At 32.5% G+C, this 9,865-nt stretch overlaps 1 pseudogene; it reads right to left on the minus strand.

The window, feature by feature from the left end:
* Positions 1 to 1,773: 1,773 nt before the first annotated feature.
* LOC149573149 (cyclin-A3-1-like) lies at positions 1,774 to 4,955 on the minus strand (annotated as a pseudogene).
* Between the last annotated feature and the right edge of the window lie 4,910 nt (positions 4,956 to 9,865).

Genomic DNA, 9,865 nt, shown 5'->3' on the forward strand with positions numbered 1-9,865 from the left:
AATATGATTCATAGAGGCTTTTTTTCTTGTTGCTCTACAAAAAGAAATCAGTAGCTCCCTACAAAGAATCAAAGTGAAATAATCATTCGAATTCCTAATATCATACTTTAAATTTTGAGTAGCAAGTGAATTTCCAAAAATCATATTTTTAATTTTGAGGAGCAGTAACTTGTTTGAGAATTTTCAATTTCATTGGTTGGTTTAGTGTTAATAAAATGCATAATGATCACTATTCCTATCTAAGATATGACTATGGTGAAAGCAGAGAATTAAAGTTTTTATCTTAACATCTCTATCATTTTCTAAGCTAATAGAAAGAGCATTTTAAATGTACATAAACATCTCGTCCAAAATCATTGTGATACTTCATAGCCAATTCCATTTTAATGTTACAAATAGCTTTGCACTATCTATATCTCTAACATGTGAGGCCTTTTAAAACAAGTAATATTGTAGTCATTCATCAATTCTCTGAAGATTGGAATAGTAATTCTTAACCATACCACATAAATGAAAATTAAATGCAAGCCCCCAAAAATTAAAAGCTTAGGACTTTTAAAGTGAAACAACTAGCATCCTAATAGATTAATAGTATTAGATCACAAACTTTGAAAATTACACGTCATCAAGTCAGTCAAAATCATGACAGTTCACATCAATAACACCAATAACAACCATCAATGAAACAACATGGAGTAGGGTTAGGGTTTGAAGATCTTACTATAATGGAGCCAATACCACTCCTAATCAGAACATCTATAGACTAAGGAATGGTATAGTTCATAACACGGTTAATGTTAACATTTCCTATATTGAAGAAATAACTAACACCCCAATTAGCATTCCCTGTAGCCAAGTAGTAAAGTGCATTGCTTACAATACTCGAAGGACACTTTGCCCCAACAACAGCTATTATTCGAGATGCATATTCCCTGAAATATTGCACTTGCTTCCACAATACTATCACATTCTGCACAACCCCCACAAAATATAAAATCTCTTAGCCCAAACAAAAAATTACCCACATTACATGCACTGGTAATGTAACCATTTTAATGCTTAAATGGAAATGCTTTAAAAAGACTTATTTATGCCTAGCCCGCTATCTGCAATAAAATTATCATAGCTAGAGCTAGCTAGAGTGAAGCTTACTCCAATAAGAAAATCATCTAAGGTGAGACTATCATCCATATATGCTAGAACTGCTTCTTTGATGCCCAGTGCAGATGTTGTAGAAAAAAACTCCACATGATCAATACTACAATGAAAGCAAATATATCATTTCAAGTAGGAATACAAACTTGTTTGATGACATGAAAAAGAAAATATTTCAGCCACTATAGCTAGTTTTTGAATTTAAATACAAGGATTATATTTTTATAACAGACCATCTAAAAAAAACTAAAGGTGGTGGTTTTGCTATGGATCTGAACACTAGATATTGACATCTGTACTGGTGACAAGTTAAATCATTTCAACCAAGCTATATAAAGCATTTGAGGACCTAAAAAATAAATTCTTTCAGCTATTGCCATTTTTTGAACATATATGGAGAACAAAACAATTCGGAGCATCATGCAAATAGTACATATTATAGACTTTACATAGATTAGACTTTGAAAATAGATAATGTGAAAAAAATTAAAGGATGTTGATTATTAAATGATCTATAGATTTGAACACTACAATTTGATATATTTGCTAGTAGTGAGCTGAATCCCATTCCAAATTAAGAGCCACTCAACCCTTAAGATATTAGCTTCAACTTCATTATTATTGGTTTTCCAAGAACTGAGGAGAAATTGCCGTTGGGGGAGACATATTTGCCACACATTTGAACTGTAAATACAAAAGAAAGATGCTAGAAATTATTGACCATGGAGGTGATAAATTTATAATTTTAAATGCTAGAAGATATTTAGATACATTGTGTTGGCAATACTTCTCCCTGACTGTAGTCAATGCACACCCTTTGCTATTTAGTTGTAAATTATGCAATGCATGAATATAGTCCTTCATCTCTGATACTTTATAGCCTATGTAATGTTCTAGCATAGGATTCTGAAGATCGAGGACAATAAAATCCTATTCAAATTTCAGTATAGACAAGACCAAAAAAAAAAATGACTCGATGAAATTTACATTACCCAGGGGCAAGTTCCAAGATCAAGAGTTATCCTTGCCACAAATACGGCAGATGTAGCTATCATTGACAGAACATAACGAAGAAAGTCATACTCAACAAGGGTGAGTTTAGCAAGACAATTGCCCATGAATTCCAAATGTAGAGATGGAAACTGAATGAAAAAAATTATGAAGGTAAGAATAAAATACTTTTATATATTAAATAATTTTATCTCCCACATACAACAAAAGAAAACTAGAATTTAAAGCTACCTTATATGATGTTTGAGGAGCACAAGCAAAGTGCTTATTCAAATTGAGAAGGGAAAAATGAATAATGAGTACAACATTAATTTATCATGATTGTTCTATGGCTTACATTTGAATATATCAATGTTTTTTTTTTTCACGTTATCTTTGATGAAAATAGTCACCAAGATTGCTCCACAAAAAACATTACCTCAGAAAGCTCTTAGTTGTTGGTGTTGTCAGATCATATCACAAATAAGTTAGGACATCAATCTCCATTTCTAACACATATTAGTATTAAGATAAGGATAATTTTCATTTTAAGAATATCGTCCAAGAGAGATGTGACAAATCATCTTGCAATACAAAAGGAAAATTGTACCTCCTCCCTTGTGTAAGTATTATTTGTAATGTAACAAAATTCTTCCACATGTGGAGCACAAATTTCTTCGTACTTCTTGAAAGTGACATCAAAGCAGTAGTTAAAAATTGACCAAAGAAAAGAAAAGAAAATAAAATGTTACATTAGGCAAGAAGTACACATGAGGCAACAAGCATGCAAGTAACCCCAAGAAGCTGAAGCTTTTGTCTATTCACAACATTTGTAGAGAGAAACTGATCAATATAGGACACAGTTAAGTAAAGTGTATCTGGCACAAGCTTGTACTCCTTAGAAACTTGTTACAACAATCTAATTTTGAATTGATTATATAAAATTAATTGCAAAACTACAATAGGGAAAAATAAATATATAGATAGCATGAAGAAATGCAATAAGAAACAAACCTCAACAAGCCAATCAACAAGCATGCCCCTCATATTTGCATTGATCTCCTATTGAATTGTTTCAATGTAACAAGGTAATGCTCGCTATTTTAGCTGAAAAAGTAATTGATGACTATAAGTATTAATCAAAAGAAGCTTCAAGAAAATGTCATAAATTCAGTCTAGCTTGACACATGAAAATTGATAACTTTTTTGCTTCAAGTACCTATATTACTTCATTTAAGCTTAGAACATCAACAAAAATATGCAATTTTTAGTGAAGATATTTATCAACTAAATCTATATCTAGCACACCACATAAAAACAAAGTAATTCACAACTTCCTCTGTAGAACAATGTAGATCCATCCAAGGATCTACAGTTATATGCCTATAACAAAAAATTTACAACAATAAGATAAAGTTGTTAAAAGAATAATACATCTAACAATAGTGAGAATTATACTAACAAGCATTAGAAAAGTGCATAGAAACAAATCAGCTCAACTGAAAAATATAAATTTTCTAGACCAAGAATAAAAGATCACTGTGAATAGAGAAAACCTCTATAATGTGTAAGTTATCATAAATTTATGTGGCATAAGTAGTACACATCTAAGGATCACCATGGTCCAAATCAATATCAATATAGTGAGAACGGCTTGAGCACCCAACAGCTTCACAAGATTTGACTAGAATGGCAGGAACTCCTGACATTTGTAGAAGATCAAAACTATGAGTAAAAAGTAGAAAGAAGAGAATTTGGAAAAATTGATCAAAATAAAAAACAAAACTTAATGAATTATATGTTTAGGTACTCTTAATTAGTTTACAAAATCCCAGTCAAATTACCTTGTTTTGAATTGTTCTTGAGCTCTCTCGATATGTGCTGATTTTGCCAAGTTTGTTGCTTTAGAGAAGACACTAACGCCTCATTAGCACATGCTGAAGCATTTTCATTATTTATTTTGGCTACAAGTTGTTTGCATTGTAATTGCACTAATATATTTTCTATAGTTGTAGTTAGATCTTTAGAATTAGCCTTTATATCCTGTGCATTCTCTCCATTGCTCTCTTTTTCACCAATCCCAACATCATTATTGGAAGAATGATCCTTGGAATGGCAAGGAACAAGTATCATATCCTTTTCAATTTTTGAAACTTTGGTATCTGTATTGACATTCTGAATAATTCCTTGGCATTTTCCTTTGCTATTGTTACTCAGGGATGCAACCTAAGCTCATATCACAATACAAATAAATTATATATATCCGAAAGGAAAGCGTAAACTATTCAACATACAATAGTGAGAATTTCTTCAAGTAAGAACAGAGGAGATATGACACAAATAGTATCAGGTTCTCTTGAAGATATGTGAAATTTAAATCTAGACCCCAGTGTACATAGAATACTAAATTAAAGCAGACTTTTGCCATACAATTTAGACTACACTTTCATTTCTCATCATCTTCTTGAAATAACATGCAAAATATAAAAGTTAAAACCAACATAAGTATGAAAAATAAAATTCAATTTTACCTTACGTGTCCTAACTCTTGGAAAAGCTAGTTCTCCATCTTTATACATGTTAGTCACATCTCCAAGTACTTCTTGACATTTAGCTGGACTAGTAGCATCATGTAAAGAATTCATGGTGAAATCCTCAGATGTTGGTCTTTTACTCATCTTCCTTTGGTCTACCAAAGGAAAAGGTGGGGGTAGTTGGTTTTTACAAGAAACAATGTTATTGTTAGATGTGGACTTCACAACCTTGGCCCAAGTAATGTGGACATTATTAAGTTGTTGTGGCCTAGTCATGGCTTGGTCACTTAAGCAATAGTAAAATGTACAAAGCCTGCCTCTTCTAACCCTGAATTTCTAAATAATGTTTGCACAGAAGATTCAAGTGAGAAAATCTATCATGAAACATGACCTATTACTCCTATGAACAAATCACAAGCTGTAATTTGTAGGCACAAAATCTTGAAATGCAACTAAAATCACAGAGTTTAATTATTATTGAATCAATATTGTGAGTTGAAACCAGTCTGAAACATGGTTAACGATATGGAAAACATTTTAATAGGCTAAAAATGGATGTGCTTATTAAATGTTGACTAACTTGAGAATACAATTTTGATCTAAGAATCTAAAACTAGTTGAGGTGTTAAGGGTACAGTATAAACTAGTGAAAACAGAGAACAAAATTCAGTACAATAGTAAAAAAACCCACAACTAGGATTATGAGTAACTAGAAATATGTACATTTTTATAGGAGTAACATTACAACTATTAGGTTAAGTTGCTCATTCAGATTCAGGGATGGACTTAGGTACCAAAATATGATTCACCATTTTTTTTCTTATTATGATTCATATGGATTCATGTGTATATGTATTATATATAAGAACATATGCATGCATTATGTATGGAATCATGTGTATTTATTCCATGTTTGGCATATGGGTCTCTAGGGATCTGCATAGATTCGCATCAGAATTCATATGGATTCATGATGGATTCATGTAGGGTTCAGATTTGACCTTGTACATTTGTCCAGATTCATAGATCACAAATCCATAGGGTCAAATCTGAACACTATGCAAATCTAGTACATACCAGTTCAAGAATCCAAACCTAATATGGACCTAGATCTAGTCCACAAGCCAGATGCACAAATCTGGTAACATGGCTATTAGGACATGTAATGAGTATTGACTAGAATTTTCAACTCCAATGTTATTCAATCCAAAGTAACAAGACTCAGACTCAACTCAGACTCAATAAGGGCAATTCAACTCGTGACCTAGCTTGGACTTGGTCATGATTCGAAAATGACTTGGGAAGTCAGGGTATATTAATTGAAAAATATTATATATTTGATGACATGGTAGGTTAGGGCCATGGGTCATTTTGACCTAATAGGGGTAACTTGACTCGCCAATGTATGTGACTCATGTGACTCGCAGCGAGTGTCATTACTATGATTCAACCTATTGATAGAGCCAAGCCTCAACTATCTAGAGAACCTATGCTTCACATTAATATAGGGCCAAACATCATTAAAATACAACTATAATTGTGAGACCATAGTTACATCACCCTAGGGAATGGGGGGACAAGTTTTTGGGATGGGAGCACAAAGGGGCTTTAATTTGGGGACAGTGAGGGGACAATAGGGAATAGTGGTGAGGGACTAGAGGTGGTGTGTATATACATACATATGGTACTTAAAATAGTAGTTATGGAAAGATGTAATGCAATATAAGATACAAAGATGTAAAAGTGTAAATACTTGAACATTGCTTTGAATTGGTACATCGAACATTGAACATAAATAGTTGAATCAGAAAATAGTTAACACCAAGACATCCCCCATCCTCAATAGAGGTGGAAAAATTTGGTGGCATTGTTGAGGATGGGGAGACAGAATCACCAAGTCCCCGATACATCCAAGTCTCTGGGACATGGGGTAAAAAAGGGGGAGACGCATACCCGTGTTACTATGTGTGAGACTCTACATATATATTAAAAGCTCTGCAAATACCAATAAATATGAATGAATCTTCAAAAGTCCACCTAATAACTTTATGTATTTTAGGGGGGCTATTTTTCACCAATTGGTTAGAACTTCACAAATGTTCCTAAAATTACATTTTGCAATTACGAAATTTTAAAAATAATATGTTACAATTTTATAAAATATGGATAAACTACTTAAGTTGTCAAAAATAGATTTGTTTTAGTAGTAATTTTCACGATTTAGCTCAAAAATTGTCTACATTTTATATTTTATGCATTTTTTAGCTACAAACATACCCTCCCAAAATTCCTTTCATTTCTCCTATAAGTTGACTTGAAGATCTGACACTCAATAAAATAGATTAAAAAGCATGTGAAAACAACTATGTTACCAAATTCTTCCATGGCAATCCGAAAGTCTGGTCTAGTTCTTGCAAAAATATGGTCCTTTTCATATTCTTGCAGAGGTCTGCCCAAATTCTATCAGACAAACCAGAGACTAATTTTACCGTTCTTATGGAAAATTAGCAAATTTGTGGCTAAGTTTTTTTTGGTATATTTTTTCCAATACAACCCTCCAATCCTAAAATATACCATTAAAAAGGACAAATAGATCAAATTATTTGCTGCTACATGCACACATCAAAATAATATTTGAACTCTCTAGAAGGTCAAATCAACACTCGTGCAATGTTGCTTTACTATTACCATGGTGATGCATGAACTTCACATGCACACACATCAAAATAATATTTGAGCTCTATAGAAATTTGAGTCAACATTCATGCACACACACATTTTTGTACAAACACACATGCACATACATATTTTTGTATTGACGAACCTAAAACAAAATTGAGCCCACCCAAAAAAGGAAATTTTTTTTTAATGAGTTTCAAACCAAAGTCCAGCAATTTTGGAAAAAAAATTGAATGAATTTCAAACCAAAATTCAAACCAACAATTTTGGAAAACAGATATAGAACACCTACACATGTAATTGTAGAGATGAACCCAAAATGAAAACCCACATCCAAACCCATATCTAAACTAGCAGCTCAGGAAAACAATAACAAAAACTCAGAGTTGCAAAAAAAAAATTCCCTCCCTCATTTGAACATTTAAATTTGTTTATAGCAGTTTACTCGATAAAAATGTAGTGGAAAATTTGGCAAATTATTTGGTAACATTTTCAAGTATTAATCTTTAACCAAATCATTTTGTGTGGACTGTTAGGTATTTGTCATTTTCTTGGATTGCTTAGGAAAATGAGGTTCTCATAAATCCAACCCTAGCTCACGCTCAATATCATGAAACCAAAAGGATGGAAATTTAATCTCTAAACATTTATAGTTTCTAACTACTTATGATAATAAATTACAATCTCTGAATCTTTAACAATGATTTCTAAAACAAGATATACACAGGTGAGAACCAGGATCCTATGAGACAAGTTATACAATCTTTTAGAGTGACATATAAAATTCAAACATCTAATTCCAAAATATTACAAAATGAACACAAAAGCCCAAATTCTGACAAATCTAACATATTGAAAAGAAACTTGTAAAGGTTCAAGTTCGCAAATGCCATGAGTGTTAATTTCCTAGGAAGATGATCTAACTGCAAATATGTGAAGTTTAAACTAAAGATCACCCTAAGCTAAAGATCCTCAAATGGTTTAAAGAACCGCCATCTGGACTGCAAAAATTGAATGAAGATTTTATTTCATAACATCACTACAAAATAAATAAAAACCAAAAAGTCATAAATATTACCAAATGTGAATGTCAAAACTATAGAACATTTAACATATATGACAAGGAGCACCATTATTTTTTGCATTTTGTTCAAATTAGGGGTCACGAGGGCAAGATGGGAATGTAAGTAGAAAAAATAGTGGAGATCAAAAGATTTTGAAGGCATGCCAATTTTTTACACCATTTGAGAGATTTCCCTTGACAAAGCTAGCACCTCCTTGAATTTGCCCCCTCTTTCCTAGCATCAATTGAAGATTAGACAACATATACACACCAATTTAGCAGATTTTGGGTTTCTTCTTCTAGATTGAGATAAGGAGCTAACATCCCTTTGTCGTAGTAGGGTCCAGATCCACTTTCAACACCAACCCTACCCTTGAAAATTCATAGAAAACCCAAATGAACCCATGCAAATAAAAATGAACCTGCGCGAAAGACATAAAAGCGAGAAATGTTTCTTTTGTTTTATCTATAAGCCTCGTGTTGGTAAAAATTTTGACCAACATGGGCATGGATTTTTTTTAAAAGACATTTTTCCTTGCCTATTCTAACCAATTTGACTCCATTTCAATAGATGGTAAAAAATTTTGGTCTAAAAATGGGGTCAAATGTACTAGTGAAATCTGCATTATTGCCTAATTGTCAAACAAAAATAAGAGGCCTTGTTTGCAATTTAATATCTTCCGCCTAGTAATGTTTCATGACTATCCACTTTGGGAGTGTTTAGTTTCCACACCAAAGAATCTGTGTTTCAAATTTTGAGTGGTTTTGATATTGTTTGTCTAGGTTTTAAATCCCTCAAAGTCGGTCATTTATTGTTGTCTTGCTGATGTGAATTGTTTAGAATTCTGGGAGGCCCTGTTTAACTTGTCATAACTTTGACCCAGTTAACCAAAATAATAAAAATCATTTTGAATTGCATTCTAGATGTTAAAGATTTGCTAGGTTTCAGTTTTGAGGTTATGAAAAATCTCTTTGATTAGTTTTCAAACGTCATTCCAAATGCAATTTGTAAAGTTTCACTAGTATCAAAAGGTGTAGATTGGCCGGTAATCCTATTCATGATGTTATAACTCGAAACATGTGATAGGTGAGATTGAATGGATTGTACCACTATGTTTTACTATAAAAATTCTTTAAGTGTGCCCATTTGCAAGTCTTGATGAATCTGTCTGCACATTTTTCTAGGTCCATTCTATTTGCAAAAACCACTTTTTTGCCAGTGTTTCCAGTTTGCAAATTTGAGTAGCCCACTTTGACCGTTTGCCATTTTTGTCCTATTATTCTTCATGAGACCTAATCACAGGAATATTTTCTCCTCATGAAAGCGAACTAATGCTCCACCTTTTGTATCTGCAAGAGTTAGTTTGCCCTATTTCTAAAGCTAAATTTGAATGTGTTTTTTGGTTGTCTAACATGTTTTCTTGTAGGCAATTTTGAGGAGGCA

Source organism: Cupressus sempervirens, chromosome 2 (assembly GCF_028749045.1).
Source record: "Cupressus sempervirens isolate cs-2001-9-10 chromosome 2, ASM2874904v1, whole genome shotgun sequence".
NCBI classification, from domain to species: Eukaryota; Viridiplantae; Streptophyta; class Pinopsida; order Cupressales; family Cupressaceae; genus Cupressus; species Cupressus sempervirens.